The sequence below is a fragment of the Triturus cristatus genome, chromosome 5_2 (genome assembly GCF_964204655.1).
Source record: "Triturus cristatus chromosome 5_2, aTriCri1.1, whole genome shotgun sequence".
Lineage (NCBI taxonomy): Eukaryota > Metazoa > Chordata > Amphibia > Caudata > Salamandridae > Triturus > Triturus cristatus.
This window is the reverse complement of record NC_140588.1, coordinates 1,074,937,476-1,074,955,789: the sequence shown is the minus strand read 5'-3', so window position 1 is coordinate 1,074,955,789 and position 18,314 is coordinate 1,074,937,476. Positions and strand designations below refer to the sequence as shown.

At 46.9% G+C, this 18,314-nt stretch overlaps 1 protein-coding gene across 3 annotated transcripts in view; it reads left to right on the top strand.

Annotated features, from left to right (window-relative positions):
• Positions 1–18,314, top strand: part of LOC146829692 (serine protease 23-like) — a 1,412,546-nt gene that overhangs the window by 42,720 nt on the left and 1,351,512 nt on the right. The window lies entirely within an intron of this gene.

Here is an 18,314-nt window from a genome sequence, read left to right as displayed (position 1 = left end):
TGTATTGTCTGACATGTTGTCGTCTATTACCAATAAAATTGTTTTAAAAAAAAAAGCTACCCTACGATATCATCAATTAAACTCCCACTCCCTCACCAGCAACGTCTCCACACCAGCATCAAAATGTGAAGAATTTGCATTCTCCTTTAAAGAGAAAGTTATGCCTATTGAGCAATCACTTCTGCCCAAATCCACTATCCCGGATGTTTGCACACTGGCCTGCAAAGCTCAGTGGACCTGGTCACACTTTGACACATCTCTAAGTAGATTTACTTGAAACTATAACTAAAGTCAAACCATCCATTCAGCTCTGTGAAGCTTTGCCTGGCTCACTGAGCAAAGACATGGCCAAGATGCTGGTACCGTACTGAAGTTCCCTGGTGAACTCCTCACCGATCAAGGTGTTTACCTCAACAATCTTAAAATTAGGTAGGTTTTCTTAATCTTGAAAAAGCCCAACTCCATAACCTGAACAACTTTCTCCCCAATATCAGCACTTCCCTTCATAGGGAGGGTATTTGAAAGCTGTGTGTCCAATAACCTCTTGGATATTTTCCAATCTGGCTTCAGGCTCGTTTGTAGCACATGTGATTGGCACAATCGGGTCACATTAACACAGGAGGTCCGGCTTCCCCGCGCCGTGGCGCAACGCTCGGCTTTAAATAAGAATATTTTTTGAAACATTCAGAAACGTATAACCGGGAGACTGTTGGTAACTCCCCATTGAAGTGCGATATCCATTTGGAAAACAGCCGCCACGTCCTTATACAAAGCGGAATAGGCTGGTGAAACTTGGCATCCACTGTATCACGGGGCAGAAAGTGGCCATCAAAATTGTAATCCGGGAGAAGCTCTCCGAGTCCGTCCTCATGAAGATGAAACGAGAGATTGCCATCCTCAAGCTGATCGAGCTCCCTCACGTGCTGAATCTCCACGATGTCTACGAAAACAAGAAATATCTGTGATACGCCATACCTTTCCACGTTTTCCGTGATTAAGGTTTCCAATCATGCGAATTTGAGGTGCAGCCCACCATGAGCGTTGCTGCAAGATTAACATGGACATAGACTCTAAAACAAGAGAGAACATTGCCAATTCCCTACATTATCCGTTGACTGTGAATACTTACTGTTAATAGCGACCCATTTATCCTTTGGAGAATTTATTTGGAGGTTGCAGTCCTGAAGAAGGAAGGTCTTTGCTGAAACGTGCAAAGAGATGATGACATGAAAACCACCTGTCAAACTATAATTACCACATGACACAGATACTACATCCTGTTGTTGTGTCTTTCTTTTGAAATCCTATCAGAACATTCAGTTGTGTTGACTTAACTAAGACAATCAGCATTTGTCAAATTTTTGTGTATCATGATATTCAAAAACTGATGTTCCAACAACTTGTCAGTGTGAACAATCTAAATAACTGAATGATAAGTATGTATGAATATGTGGATGAATGTAGCATGTGTGTGGTTTAATTATTTACTTCTCTGTTATGAATTGTATATATTGAATTAATAATGAGAAAATAAAATTATATTTTTGTATCTTTCTATTTAAGAGTGCCAGATTCTCTCTTTACAATTTGTATCTGTATGTATTTATATTTGTATGTTGATTTAGATATAGTTTGAAGTTGCCCTAGGAATTTCACAGTACGTTTGTAGCACAGAAACAGTCCTTCCTCAAATTGTGGATGACTCTGGCCGCCTCTTCGACTCAGGGAATTCCTCTCTACTCGTGCTCCTGGACCATTCAGCTGCCTTCAGTAGAGTCAAACACCACAGTCTGATAAGCATCCTGAAGGAATGCATGGGCATCGATGGGGCAGTCCTAAAGTGCTTTTACATTATTTGTCTAACTGTTCACATGAAGTGAAAATAGTGAACCAACCTAAAACCAGGGGTTCCGTGGGGCTTAATCTATATTTGTAATCTCTTGGCAAAATTTTGAGAAAATTGGGTGTACCTTGTCATCCATTTACGGACGATACCTGACTCTACCTGAAAATATCTTCCTTCACGACATCAGTCTTTTCTCTTCTAACCTCAACGAGCTTCAAAAATTGATCGTCAACCAACACTTATAATTCAATCCAACTGTAACCGAATGTCTACTAATCTCTCAATAAAAAACAACCTCCCTGTCCAAGAGTGGCTGGAACCCTACTCTCGCCTGAACAGCAATCCAGCTGTTGTGGAGAATGCCAGATCGTTGGGCTTTATCTTTGACAGTTAAACAATATGGACGTACCCAGAACCTGAGTAAGGAGAAACTGGACTCACTGGAGAGTATCTACAGTGCCAAAAAATCCTTAGATTATTATAAAAGACCCATCACACACCAACGTGGTTGGTGTCATGCTTCATCATTGGGTTCCCAACCGGGTGGCCGAGTGCCACCCGGTTGTGCTACGACGCCTGATTACAGCAGAGCTGGCGTGGTGCAAAAGTGTGATGAAGTGAAGTGCTTGTTAAAAACACCTCTGGGGATCCTTACCGTGTAAGTTTTATTTGTGGTGGCCCAGGGTATATTAAAAATGTAAAGGAAGGCGACTAATGGAGTGATTTGACTCGTAGTTGTCAAAATTGGTCTACATGTTTCAGCCCCCGTGAAAAAATAGGCGGGGCTTTCGTCAGGACCTAGTGCAAAAAAGTGGAGGTGAGTGGCAAAATTACGCCACGTGTGTAGTAAAAACAGAACACACTCGCTAAGGTGTGTTGGAAAAGGAGTGGACGCTGCCGGCCCTTTAGTTGATACACTAAATTGTAGTGTAAGGCAGCGAATCGGGGGCCCGGGAGAGGAACCGCCTTTAGTCCCACTTTGGGTACAGCAAAATTCCGACGGGAGACCTATTACGGCTCCCTGGGTGGGATAATAATGTACTGCACAACTCCACTCCCTCCTACCTGATTGGAAAACTGAAAGTCTCTGTAGCTCAATGAGGATCAAGAAATGCACAGTCCCTCCTGCTCGAACCTCTGACTGTCAGGCAAGAAGGCTGGATGAGACCGGCATTCTCTAGAAACGCAACAAGCATTGGCGCTCCCTCCTACCGGCCTTTCCTACAAACCCTTGTCTGTTCACATTCAAAAGGGAACTCAAAATCCTTTTATGAGAAACACTTTGGTTAAAGCAGGAATCGTAGGAATCTCTGATGTCGACTTGATCTGTCTTTCCTGTTACGTATGTTTGTTGTCTCTGCTCTCTTAGTTACTTACTGCAGATTTCCTACCATGGTTAGGTAACTACTTCTTATCCTGTAATGCCCTTGCGGGTATGAACTGTTTGTTCCTTGTTTTCCTGGTGCTAATAGGTTGTTTTATGATGTCTGCTAACCAGAACTTGCTTCCTGCTCTATTGTAAACACTCTAATGCCTTTGGGCCAAATCCCTGCTATATAAAAACTGCTAAAAGAACCCTCTGTCCCACCTCTGAAGGGGGCTGTCACCAAAAGGCTAAGACCAACATGATAGGGTTGAGCTGTGGTGGGTGAAACATGCATTGATACATTCTGTTTGTTGATTCAGGAGACTGTTAAAGTATTTTTTAAGTCCTTTTCACACAAAAGCAGTGTTGACAGGGGCGCAGCTACCATTGGTGCAGCTGGTGCAGTGCACCGGGGTCCACAGGTGGGAGGGGACGCCGTGTGCCCTGCACCAGCTGGTGTTATTTCAGAGACTGACTATTCTGTTGTTTGTTAAGACACAGTACATGGCAGGGGCTTGGTCATGTGAGTGCACAGAGGGAGTAGAGACTAAAGGAAAAATGAAGAAGTGAGAGGAAAGGATGAAAGAAAAGGAGAGGGTGGACGAACCGGTGGAGGACAGGAGAAGGTGACAGAATTGGAAAAGGAAATAAGGTGAAGCAAAAAAGAGAAAGGAGAGAAGCATGAGCAAAGTGGGTGGGTGGGCGGACATATTGGGGGGAGAGAAGGACGCCTGGTGACGCCATTTTTGTTAACGGTCTAGTCGTCAGAAGGACGCTAGACCTCTATTTAAGCCGGGTCAATCTAGTGGCAATTCTTGACCTGACCTGCAGTGTGATCGCATAGCGCGCTGCGCTTAGAACGGCAACAGTGCAATTTTCGCCTTGTATTTTTAACGATTCCCGCTTTTGGTATTTTATTTTACTTTCTTTTTTGTTCCCCTGGTTTTAACTCGCTGGCCCTCTTACTTGCACTATAATTATTGGAACACTCACCGCTCCTTTAGCGGGTCCCTTTTCCATCTCCACTACCTACGGCGGACATATTGGGGGGAGAGAAGGACGCCTGGTGGCGCCATTTTTGTTGACGGTCTAGTCGTCAGAAGGACGCTAGACCTCTATTTAAGCCGGTCATGCTGACGCGCAGCCGGCACGCCGGATCTCCGCCGAAGTTACGCCTGAGTTCAGCCCGTCTGCGCTCGGCCGGGCTCAGGGGCTTGGTCCCCTGGCCCGCGACATGTATTCTCATCTAGAGATCTACATTATTTAGATATTGGTAGGCAGAAGCTAGATCCCACTATCATGTCTAAGCTAGAGGATATGAATATCCTTCGACCAACCAGAGGGAGGTCTGGGACTGACCCGCCTTCTCTGAAGCTAACCAGCCTGAACACAAGGTCGCTTCATAAGCATCATCTTGAAATCTTCACTCTTCTTCAGGATGAGGACATTGATGTTTTAACTCTTACGGAGACATGGTTGGGCGATAATTCCTTGCCTGACATTATAGCCGCCCTTCCCTATGAATACGATGCGGTATGGCACAATCGTGCCGACAACGCTCGGGGTGGGAGGGTAGCAATTTTGTATAAAAAATACCTAAAGGTCGTCAAAATAGCGGCTGAGACCGTAGATCTAGCCGACATACTTGGAGTGAAGATTACTTTGAATAATTCATGCCTTGTGATTCTTACAGTTTACTGTCCTCCAAATTCTACCTCAGCATTTAACGATTTATTTGCCCCTATTATGTCTGATTTTTGTACAAGATACCAAAAAATTGTGGTAACCGGGGACTTTAACATGCATTGGGATAAAGCCCATAAAGATCCGGCAACTCGACACCTGGAGAATATCATGTCTTCACTTGGCATTAAACAGCTTGTAGAAGCCCCCACACATATTAAGGGGCATACTCTTGATCTTATTTGGACCTCAGATCCAAAGGTAAACCTTGTGGACATTTTACCTTGTATCTTGTCGGATCATCATTTGGTGAATTGTGAGATCCCCACTGTTGGTTATCCGGCCCAAAAACCACTAAAACTGAAAAAAGTTTGTCAGTGGATAAAAGTTGATTCACAATCTTTGACCAGCATTCTTCCTGATCATGGCCTTTAGTGGGGACTTAGATTAGGACTATAGGGACATAATGCGGAATTTGAGTCAGGCGATTGACCAGATAGCACGCGAGAAACTACAAAAAGCAAAAGGAGTAGGAAAAGGGGCTCCATGGTTCACCCCGCCTCTGAGGGACCACAAAAAGAAGCTCCGCCATCTAGAAAGGAACTGGAGGAGAACAAAAGATGGTATAGACCGGGAACAGTATAAAATCTCACTCAACTCATATAAAAAGCTGATTATGGCAACAAAAGCAGAATTTTATGAAACCCGCAAAAATCAGGCCGAGAATATTCAGAAAGAAACGTTTAAAATCTTAACAGAGTTGAGTAAAAAAACAGAAACGACTGAAACCACAATAAACGTTGATACTTTTCAACGTTTTTTTCTGGAGAAGGTGGAGAATATTCTTTCTGAGATTGAGAATAGTACCTTGAATGGCCCGCTTCCATCACAGGAAGTCCAAATCCCCTTGGAAGCCTCTATTTCAAGGTTCCCTGAGATAGACTCTCTAAGTCTTGAGCAGCTCATGAGTAGAACCAAGTCAGGTTCCCCGGCGGACCCGTGTCCCCCCCAGGGTTTTTCGTCTGGCGCGTCCTATTCTAGAAGATCATATCCTCTCGCTTCTTAATAGCTCAATGGAGACTGGCCAGTTGCCATTGAGTCTCAAGGAGGCACGAGTTAAGCCTTTGTTAAAGAAGCCAGGAGCCTGCTGCAGATCAGCGCATATAAATTCTCCCTGCTTCCACGGACAGAGTAAACCTACAGTCACACGCACAAACACACATCATACGCTAGGGCCCACCACACTAAATTCACACTATTACTCTATCCACACTGAATATAGGAGAGAAAACCTAAACCAATCTGCATCTACAATGAGGTCAATGCGACCTTAATGATTTTGTCCTGATTCATGATTTTAAACGTAGGAAATGCATTTGAAACTCAATAAATGACAAGAAATGAACACCCAACACCGTAATTCAAACAAATGCTTATTTATCTAAATTAGTTCAAAATGAAAGTCAATCATTAGCAAAATCATTATTCTCATAGTTACCTATTCTAGCTAAAAGGGTCAGGACAGGTCTCTCAGTAAAGTCTCTCGAGCTGCCGTCCTCAGCATAGGTTCAGGAAGAAGTCCAAAACGCGATGAACCACAAGGAACGCAATAAGCGCAATGGAACACGGACCCTCTCTAGTCTAACATATTTATAGGGAAAATAACAAATAAAAAGTTACAAACAAATGTTGAATATCCGTTGAGCCGCTGAGCAGAGCGAACAGGAAAGGATGCCATTCGGTTACATTTAGGAAACCTCCGCTCAGGAAAAATCACAAAAATAAAAAGACGGAAGAAGGAAACTCGAATTTGCAAATGTATCTTTCATAAATGTTCTTCCTTGATATCTTAGCAGAGCCACCGCAGACTAGTCATTGTTCATTGTGGCTTTATCCTTGTCCAAGGGCAGCTGGAATCGTTCCCAGAGCTGCTGTCCTCACGGAAAATGTTCTAACCAGGCAAAGGCTGCGGTCAGGTGACTCTCGACCATGTTCAGCAAGGCCTCTCATCAAAATTCAATCACTCGAGTGCAGGCTGTAAAAGGCAGCCATCTTGTTTTAGGCCAAAACGGACCATCTTAATTAAAAGAAACACAAAACAACGTTACCACAGCATAATGATTAAACAGTGTTAGTCCCCACTAATACCCATATGTGTATGTAATTATCTAGCCTTCTGCAACGCAATAAAGCATTAGTACACGTTATTTTAAAAGCATAAACATAAGCAAATAGCACTTTTACAACACTCATTTAATTAAACGGCACATTATTATTAAGCAACATATATGCGTCCCACGTGTAATCGTTTCTTCTCATTAGTAATGTTGGTTAATTCAGACTTTAACAAAACAAACTATTAATTAGTATTTTCATATTACTATTTTTAATCATAACATATAAACAAAACTGGAGCTTAAAACACGTTAAATTTTCAACAGAAAACTCTGCTCCAGCAAGCCGACCCGGCTATTTAAAAAAACTATAGGCCGATATCCCAACTGCCTTTTTTGTCCAAGGTTTTGGAGCAACATGTGCTGAAGTCCCTTTCCTTATTCCTGGAGTCACACCATCTACTCCAGGAGTGTCAGGGAGGGTTTCGTGCACACCACAGCACCGAGTTGGTGATGCTCTCGGTGCTGGATGAGCTTAGAGGCATGGCTGACAGTAAGAAACCGAGCGCCCTGATACTTTTAGACCTATCGGCGGCGTTCGATACTGTCAGCCATTCCCTGCTACTAGACAGATTGGCCACTTTTGGGATAAGGGGCTTGGTCCATCAATGGCTTCAATCCTTTTTGACGGGCAGGACGCAGAGGACTCAACTGGGGGATTGTATCTCCGATGTAGGTATTCTGGAGTGCGGAGTCCCCCAGGGCTCTGCATTATCCCCACTATTGTTTAACCTCTACCTGCAACCGTTGATTGATTCTCTAGTGAACATGGGTTGTTGTGTGTTTAATTACGCCTATGACACCCAGTTGCTACTGAGTATTGATAATACGGCTTTGGCGCAAACCAATGCTCAGAACATCCTTAGATATACGGTTGGCTGGATGACTGCAAACCTGTTGAAAATAAACCCGGAAAAAATGGAGGTTTTGGTGGTTTCGACCGTAGCCTCACCTTGGAGTGACCTATATTGGCCCCAGGAATTAGGTCCCACACCGATACCACGTGATAAAGTAAAAAGTCTTGGTATCAAGATTGACAATGAGTTGTCAATGGCCAGTCAGATTTCCTCCGTAGTAGGGATGTGTACCTGCTTGATCAGACAGCTGCGTAAGCTAGCTCCCCTCCTTTCTCTTTCCATGCTCCGTATGGTTGTCTCTGCTACAATCATCTTGAGGTTAGATTATGGGAACGCTCTCTACTTAGGTCTGCCTAAAACCTTGACCAATAGATTGCAGGTTGTCCTGAATGATGTGGCGCATCTAATCTTCAGGCTACCTAGAAGAACCCATGCCTCTCCTCTACTGCTTAAGCTACATTGGCTCCCTATTGAGTAGAGAGCGGAGTTCAAGAGCTTATGCACGGCCCATAAGGCAATTTATGGGCAAGCCCCCGCCTATATTAAAGAACGCTTGGAGGTCTATAAGCCCAAACGAATTCTTAGGTCTTCTGATTCCCAGCTATTGGTCTGCCCTCGATATAAGTTAGCAACCAAAGGAGGGAGATCCTTCTCGGTTTTGGCTCCACAGATATGGAACAAACTACCAGAACCGCTTCGGAGAGAAGTAAATCTCCTGCGTTTTAGGAAGCTGTTAAAAACGCTTCTATTTAGGGAGGCATTTGGCCCATTTAAATAGCTGCATTGTAGGCCTTCCTTGCCTCTCTTACGCTTTGAATCATAGCTGTTTCTCATCGGTCTTGAGCGCCTAGAGACCTGTAGGTGAGTTGGCGCTATATAAACCGAAGTTAACAATAACAATAACAATAAAGGAACCAGAAATAAGGAAAGGAGGAAAGGAGAGGAAGATGAGTGAAAGATCAAGGAAGGGGTTCGAGATGATGGATGGAAGAGATGAGATGAGAGGCGAGCAGGCTGGAGTTGGGAGGAGAATGAAGAACTTGGAGACCCTTAAATGCCATTAGTGTAGCAGGTGCAGTGACACCAAAGTCCAGGGCTGTGATGGGCGCGCTGCACCTCATTTATAGCAGTATTTCAATACCAGCTAAGGTGCATAGCTTCGTTGCTTGCTCTAGGGACCCTAACACCAGGCTACGCCACTGGGTATCAACCACAAAGCTGGTGTTTATGGGGCAAATGGTGAGAGACATTTTAGCCGGATGAAAGAATTAACCAGTGCATCAGTCTACCAGGAGAGACCTTGCTCCCAGTACTTAATTTGAGCCAGTGGTTTCCAGTGCTCGGCACCGGCAATGTTATGTTATGTTATGTTACGACTATTTATTGTGCGCACAGATACTCCAGCCAAGGAGCGTCCTGGCGCAGAGACAAGGTAGCACGTAACACAACCACAGGCTAAAAACAGAAACTAAGAACCAGCTAAAACAAGAAGGTTTTTATGGCCCTCCGAAAAGTCAAAAGGTCCTCCAGCAAGCGGATTTCAACAGGCAAGGAGTTCCATGCTGACGCAGCCATTACCCTAAACGAGCGGCCTCCCATGCGGCTAAGCCTGAATCTGGGAACCTCCGCAAGGGCCAGACCCTGAGAGCGAAGGCTACGGGCAGGGACATACAAAGACAGACAACTCGACAGAATTTCCGGGCCTGTACCTCTCAAGATTTTAAAAGCAAGGCACAAAACCTTGAAGAGGATACGCTTCCTGACCGGAAGCCAGTGTAGGGAGCGAAGGACACCTGTCACTGAGCAGAATCTGGGCAAGCCAATAATCGCCCTCGCCGCAGCATTCTGAACCCGCTGTAAGCGTGTTAGTTCAGCCTGGTTAGCCCCAGCCAGGAGAGAGCTGGCGTAATCCAGGCGGGAGATGATAGTAGCCTGGATCACCAGCTGCCTGGTCGGGGCGTCAAAGAACTTGAGAACAGGTCTCAAGCCCCTCAGGAGACCGAAACAACAGGCCGCGGTTCTTTTAGTATGGCCTACAAAAGAGAGGCCCGCATCCAGCCATACCCCCAGATTTTTCACTTCTGATACCGGGATCGGAGTAGGTCCCAACTCTGAGGGCCACCAGTGGTCACCCCACAGCTCCACTCCCTTCCCGACGACCATCACCTCTGTTTTAGTGGCATTTAGCTGAAGGCGATTGCCTGTCAGCCAGCTAGCCACCGCCTTCAGTCCGGACTGAAACCTGGGGGCCTCAGTCTCCGCATCCCCACTGAGAGTAACCGCCAGCTGAGTGTCGTCAGCATATGAGACCAAAGTAAGGCCCCACTGCCTAGCGACATCAGCCAGCGGTCTCACGTAAAGATTGAACAACGTGGGACTCAGCGAGGACCCTTGCGGAACCCCCATGGCCAGTGGTTGGTAGTTGGACTTGAAGGGAGGGATGGCAACACAGAAGGAGCGGTCATCTAAAAAGGAGCGGAACCATTGCAACACCTGACCGCCAATGCCAGTCTCCTCGAGCCGACGCAGGAGGATGCTGTGGTCTACCGTATCAAAGGCGGCGCTAAGATCTAGCAAAATAAGCGCCGCCGTTTGACCAGCATCCAACCTTGCCCGGAGATGTTCCACCATCACAAGTAGCGCAGTTTCCGTACTGTGCCCAGCACGGAAACCGTTTTGTGTGGCGTCGAGGGCATTGGTCCGGGTCAGATGTTCAGACAGGGCCAAGTTGACGTGGGCCTCCCTGATCTTGGCTGGCCAGGGTAACAACGAGATGGGGCGATAACTTTCGGGCTTGGAGGGGTCCAGGGTGGGCTTCTTAATGATCGGGGACACCACAGCTTGTTTCCACTTAGATGGAACAATTCCCGTTTCCAAGGAGAGGTTGACAAGGGAGCATACGACTGTACGCCCCATAAAAGCTTGGTCTCGGAAGAGAGCAGGCCTTACTGGATCAGATGGGGACCCAGATTTGACTTGCAGCGCAAGTTTGTCAAAACCATCCAAGGTGAGGGGGGGGAAACAAGCAGTGTAGTCTGATGGTGGATCCCATTTATACTTTCCTCAGTGAACCCTATGCTAGGGAATGTCCTATATATAGCTTGGACCTTCCCCAAGAAGTAAGATGCAAGGGATTCACAGTGGGAAAGGGAGCTCACGGTCGTAGAGGTAGTCCGCTTCGCTGTGAGATCTTTTACGGCCTTAAAGATAGCTTTTGACGGATTCGGACTGTTCCGGAATTCAGTGGCATAAAAAGCCGCACGGGCTCGGCAGATAGCTCGATGGTAGAGCTTAACGGACTTGGCGTATGCAGCTTTCAGATCAGCCCCATAGGTTTTCCTCCAAGCCCTCTCTGCTCGTCTACAGGCACCTTTTAGGGCCCGGAGAGTGCCATCGTACCAGGGACTCGACTCTCTAGGATTGATTTTGGTTGAAACGATGGGTATCAGAGAGTCCAAGGCCCTAGTTATCCATGAACAGAAGAGGTCATACCCCCTTTCCACATCCGTCAAAGGGCCCAGCGGCTCCTCTAATAGAAGACGATGAAAGTCCTCTAGCCAAAGCTTTTTCCAAGCCCTCTTCTGAACCCGTCTAGCCGTAGAGATGGAAGGAGTGGCCGAGACCGGGCAGAGGATGGACACCAAGAAGTGGTCTGTCCATTCCACCGGAGAGACAGAGGTAATTTGAATCCCCAACAGATTGGTAAACAGGGGATCCAAAATATGCCCCCCCAGATGGGTAGGCTGGGAAACCATCTGGGGAAGTTGAAAGGCCTCCAGGTCAGAAGAGATGGAACGCACTGTCAGGCCAGAGAGGGTGTCGAAATGTAGGTTTAGGTCACCCATGATAGAAAAGTTGGCACATTCGGCAACCAAAGGGCCAACAGTATCAGGGAGAGCATTTCTAAACCCCACATCACTGCCGGGTGGGCGATAGACGACCATCCCGGACAGGGTAAACTCAGGGCTGACAGAGACCTTGAACATGGCGCTTTCACACCCGGAGATGTTTAGGGCACCCCAGACGCAAGGGTAGATAGATTTTACCACTAACGCGATACCCCCGCCCCTGGACAACCTATTCAAGGTGTACATAGAATAGCCGGGTGGGCAGGCTAGATTGGTAATAGCGGTATCAGCGTCCTGTAGCCATGTTTCAGTCATGGCAAATACGTCTGGAGCTTCCTCCTCAATGAGGTCATAGATATGCTGATAGTGTTTCAGCGCAGACCTGACGTTTAAATTCAAGATCTTCAAAAAAGTAGGAGTGTCTGTAGTACGGCGAGTCTCCGAGGTAATAAACCTTGGGAGAAGATGCGGAGAGTCGAGAGCCCACCCATTACAAGGGCAATGATATGGGCCACGCAATGGATGTACCGGTGGAAGGGTGCAACAGCGGCTTACCTGACCGATGGCAAACAGGCAATCCCGCGAGTACGTCAGCATGATGGACCCAGGATTGTATGATAGTCCTTACACAGAGTACCGCGAAGTCCAGCACGTCCTCAGCGCGGACGGGCGCAGACGGACAGGACTCTGGCACGACTCCAGCCACGCGAGGACACGCCCGCTGCGCGATCCCGCTGCGCTAGGGGAGGAGCTTTAAGTAGGTGTTCCCAGGCTGCTCCTGCGCACTGAAGCGCTGGAGGATAGAGACACCTCTATCCACACACCCCACTCCAAGATGGCGGCCAAAACGGACAGGTCACCCACCCCAGAGCCAAATCCGCCAAAACGGCAGTGCGGGGACAATTATAGTGCAAGTAAAGGGCGCTGCCTAAAAACAGGTACACAAACAAATTCAACACAAAAGTTGTTAAAAATTCACGAAGGTGAGAACAAATGCGCGCAAAGCGCTCACACAGCTACCTTGTCAGGGGCGGTTTCAGGAGGGACTCGCCTTAAGTAGGTGTTCCCAGGCTGCTCCTGCGCACTGAAGCGCTGGAGGATAGAGACACCTCTATCCACACACCCCACTCCAAGATGGCGGCCAAAACGGACAGGTCACCCACCCCAGAGCCAAATCCGCCAAAACGGCAGTGCGGGGACAATTATAGTGCAAGTAAAGGGCGCTGCCTAAAAACAGGTACACAAACAAATTCAACACAAAAGTTGTTAAAAATTCACGAAGGTGAGAACAAATGCGCGCAAAGCGCTCACGCAGCTACCTTGTCAGGGGCGGTTTCAGGAGGGACTCGCCTTAAGTAGGTGTTCCCAGGCTGCTCCTGCGCACTGAAGCGCTGGAGGATAGAGACACCTCTATCCACACACCCCACTCCAAGATGGCGGCCAAAACGGACAGGTCACCCACCCCAGAGCCAAATCCGCCAAAACGGCAGTGCGGGGACAATTATAGTGCAAGTAAAGGGCGCTGCCTAAAAACAGGTACACAAACAAATTCAACACAAAAGTTGTTAAAAATTCACGAAGGTGAGAACAAATGCGTGCAAAGCGCTCACGCAGCTACCTTGTCAGGGGCGGTTTCAGGAGGGACTCGCCTTAAGTAGGTGTTCCCAGGCTGCTCCTGCGCACTGAAGCGCTGGAGGATAGAGACACCTCTATCCACACACCCCACTCCAAGATGGCGGCCAAAACGGACAGGTCACCCACCCCAGAGCCAAATCCGCCAAAACGGCAGTGCGGGGACAATTGTAGTGCAAATAAAGGGCGCTGCCTAAAAACAGGTACACAAACAAATTCAACACAAAAGTTGTTAAAAATTCACGAAGGTGAGAACAAATGCGCGCAAAGCGCTCACACAGCTACTTGTCAACACTGGCGCTTGTGACAGTCTGCCACAAGGTGGCGTTGTCTGGTTAATTTAGACATGACCACAACAACAGTTAATTATTAATTAAATATTCATTAAAAATTACTGTTACCTTCCGCACACACCATTCTTTTAACTTTAAGGGCCTGGAATAGTCCGAACTCTCACACTTGTAGGAGTGCGAGGGTTAGTAGTTGTGGTGTTACTACTATTGGCAGCATGGCAGGGGCAATATGTGGTGACAGCTGCAGTGGGCTCCCGACCAGAGCCCTGGCACCACTTCTTTTATACAAATTAAGCACTGCTGGCGCCCTCATTAAAAATAAATCTACTGAACCCTAAACATACATTACCAGCACACCATTAATGCAAGGAAACACACACAGAGGCCAACAGCTGGAAAGCCTCCCCCTCCCCAAGATGTTTCTGATGAACCGAGAGACCCCTCACAAAGATGCTGTGTTCTGTTAACTCCTCATTATTGGGGACTCGGTGGCACATGTGCGTCTAATGAGTTCGTGGAATAACAGACGTCAACCCTGAACCCACTGTGCCAGGCGGCAGCTTGCGGGCACTCCCTGGGTGAAGGCTGCCCTGGAGAGTGCCTGAAAAGCCCGAGTCCAAAATTAACATTTCTGCTTCATCTCGTGCATTCTGTGTATTGCCTTTGGCAAGTCTTGTCGAACCCGTTTGCAATCAAGTAATCTGCCCTGGAATACACTTTGAAAGAAAACTTTGAGGCGCCACCAGGTGTGGGAGTGCAAGGACCCCAGACCTCTGTGGAGAGGGCCCCCCTTGTACCCCCTCCTACATATCCCTTCCGCTTCAGCTCTTGCAAACGCCTCCTTTTATCAGGGACCTTGAACGCTGTTGTTCTGTAGACTGCTTGGCTGCCTGACAGTTTCTGGGGAGGGAGAGGAGTGGACCAGAAAGGGTGGGCCAGGGAGAGGGGTAAAGGAGGGGTGTTCGTCCCTCAACGACAAGGTGAAAGTCATCTGTTTATCACAAAAGTAACTGAGCCAAAACCCAATATGCGAGCCAGAAAAGTTTTTCTGACTCGTGAAATGGCTTTCGTAAGCCACACAATCATGATTTGTGAGGGTTCAGGAGGAGAGGTGGGGGGGGGGGGTTCCTTCCAAACTGCATTTGGTATGCAATGCATCAACGGTGTGTGACCCCATGTCCAAGTGCGAGCCATCCATCAAGTATTGACACCTCAATAGAGGCAACAACTGATTCTAAAGTGGGCCCCTGCTCCTTTGGGGTTTGTGTTAGCCTCAGTGTGAGTGTGTCCTGAAATAGAAAACGTGTATTTTAGTAAGCGAGCAGCGGTTCCTTTAAGAAACATGGGTTGCTTTTAAAACGAGCATTTGCAATGCAATAGGTCTCGCATTTATAAGAGTTTGAGCTATTGGCATTGTAAAATTGCAATGCCTTTTATTTATGTTTTGGTTTTAAAACAAATAAAAGGCATTGTCATTTACAATGTCAGTAACATAAACTCGCATAAAAGCAGTGTGTGTAGTGCAGCAGTGTGTGTAGTGCAGCAGTGTGTGTAGTGCAGCAGTGTGTGTAGTGCAGCAGTGTGTGTAGTGCAGCAGTGTGCGGCGTGCAGCAGTGTGCGGCGTGCAGCAGTGTGTGGCGTGCAGCAGTGTGTGGCGTGCAGCAGTGTGTGGCGTGCAGCAGTGTGTGGCGTGCAGCAGTGTGTGGCGTGTAGCAGTGTGCGGCATGCAGCCGTGTGCGGTGTGCAGCAGTGTGCGGCATGCAGCCGTGTGCAGCAGTGTGCTGCGTGCAGCAGTGTCGTGCAGCATGCAGCAGTGTGCGGCGTGCAGCAGTGTGCGGCGTGCAGCAGTGTGCGGCGTGCAGCAGTGTGGCGTGCAGCAGTGTGTAATGCAGCAGTGTGCGGCGTGCGGTAGTGTGCGGCGTGCAGCAGTGTGCGGCGTGCAGCAGTGTGCTGCGTGCAGCAGTGTAGTGCAGCATGCAGCAGTGAGTAATGCAGCAGTGTGTGCCGTGCAGCAGTGTGTGTAGCGTGCATCAGTGTTTCGTGTAGCAGTGTGTGGCGTTACCGTACTAGGCTGCTGTACCCCTGGCACTGCCCATGGTGTTTAGGGGTCAAGAGGAAGTGGCAGGAACAGAAAATAAACAAGGGTGTGAGAGGCCCATATACTTCCGGTAACTCCGCCCTCTTAGCAGCCAATAGGAGGCTGTGTTGAGATATTTAGTTAGATTGGGCAAGAGATCAACACTGTGACGTCAGTGAGGATCACAAGGTGTGGCAAGTTATAACCCTACCCAAAGCATTGGGTTGAATCTACGTCCGTTAATGGCCTGGCGTGTTTCCCTGGAGAGGCCCCCGCCCCCTACCCCTCTATGGCTTCAAGCAGTCTGGTGACTCTGCACCTCTCGTCACTCTTACAGCTCTCTATTCTATCTATGTATTGTGTCTGGAGAAGATGTCCTCCCGATGAAAGGCGGAGCCGCTCTTGTACTTACATACATACATACAAAGGTGGTGTGTTTGAAACGAAATCTGTCCTGCACTTTAGTACGACATGTTGCCGAACTACAAATATATGGATATGTTTCATTTATTTTTATTGTTTTATTTTAGCCCACCTAAATTATCTCTCCTTTCAAAGCAAGTAGGTGGGCGTACACAAATATTTATCTTTTCGTAACATCAGCTAATTGGGTGTTTCCAAATATTGCCATGACTGTGCTCATGTGCAGGATTGACATGTGTGCCTACTACACAATTTGTTGGCATGTGGGCATTTATACGTAATATTAGTATCGTTGGAGTGTGTGCATTCAAACGTAATATCAGTTTTGTTCACATATCTGCATTCATACGTCATATTAGCATTGTTGACGTGTGTGCATTCATAGGTACCATATCGTTGACATGCGTGCATTCGTACGTCATATTAGCATTGTTGGCGTGTGAGCATTCATATGTAACATTAGCATCGTTGGTGTGTGTGCATTCATACGTAATATTATCGTTGGTGTTTGTGCCTTGATATGTAATAAATGCATCATTGGCATGTGTGCATTCATAAGTCATATTAGCAGTGTTGGCATGTGTTCATTCATATGTAGTATTAGCATCCTTATCATGTGTGCATTCATACATATTAGCATTGTAGGTGTGTGTGCATTTACACGTAATATTAACATTGTTAGTGTGTGCGCATTCATACATAACTTTAGCATCGCTGGTGTGTGTGCATTCATACGTAATATCTTTGGCGTGTGCATTCATATGTAATATTAGCATTGTTGGCATGTGTCACCCTCCTGCTTCCACAAGCTCCGCCTGCTTCGAAAGATTTTCAAGTGGATCCCCACCAAGGCCAGTAAAACGGTCTTCCAGATGCTCGTCAGCCGCAAACTCAACTACGCGAACACACTCTACGCCGGCACCATCAAGAAGTGCCAAAAGAAATTGCAAAGAATCCAGACTTATTTTGGACATCCCCCGCCGCAGCCACATCGCTGATCACTTGAGAGACCTCCACTGGCTCCCAATCAACAGAATAATCACCTTCAAGCTCCTCACGCATGCCTACAAAGCCCTGCACCTGCATACCTCAACCACCAACTCTCCTAAACTCCCAACAGACACCTCTGCTCTGCCAGCACAGCCGTGGCCAGTGTCCCATGGATCCGCTAGACCACGGCCAGAGGAAGAGCCTTCTCCTACCTCACCTCAAAGACCTGGAATTCTCTTACTCTACATCTCAGGCAATCGCCCTCACTGCCTCAATTCAGGAAGGACCTCAAGACGTGGCTCATCGAATGAACTGCAGAACCCACTCCCCACTGACTAGAGACCCTAACAGGTGATTAGCCGCGCTCTATTAGAACCCTGATTGATTCTTCGATTGATGTGTGCATTCATATGTAATATTAGCATAGTTGGCATGTGTGCATTCATACGCAATATTAGCATCCTTAGTATGTGTGCATTCATACATAATAGCATAATTGGCATGTGTGCATTCATAAATAATATTAGTATTGTTGGAATGTGTGCATTCATAGGTAATACTGTTGTGTGTGAATACATAGTACATATCCTTGCAATGTTAGCTTGTGTGCATGCATACGTAGTTTTGGCATGTGTATGCCCACACGCATACATGCACATTTGGCATGTGTGTCTTCATTCTCAATACTGGCATGTGTGTAGATACGTTTCCATGTGTGCATTCATACATAACGTTGGCACAGGTGAATAGATACACACTGTTGACTTGTATGTATGCACGCAATCGCATATATATATACATGCATAATGCTGGCATGCAGAGACATATGCAATGTTGGCATGTGTGCATGCATATCTAATGCTGGCATGTGTGAATAGAAGGTAATGTTGGTGTGTGTGCACACCTACTTAATGTTGGCATGTGTTTATATGTGGGCATGCTGTATCCCTAAAGCCTGCCCATTGGTTGGGTAGATCAGGGACTTTGTTAACCTTAATGTCATGAGGAAATGTATCACGGAGACAAGGTGCAAATCAACATATCAAAAGACAGTCAGTCAAAGAAAGACTGACTCAGTAAGTGAGTTCTAAAGGTTTTTTTTTTTACAAAAACTCAAAATGTACA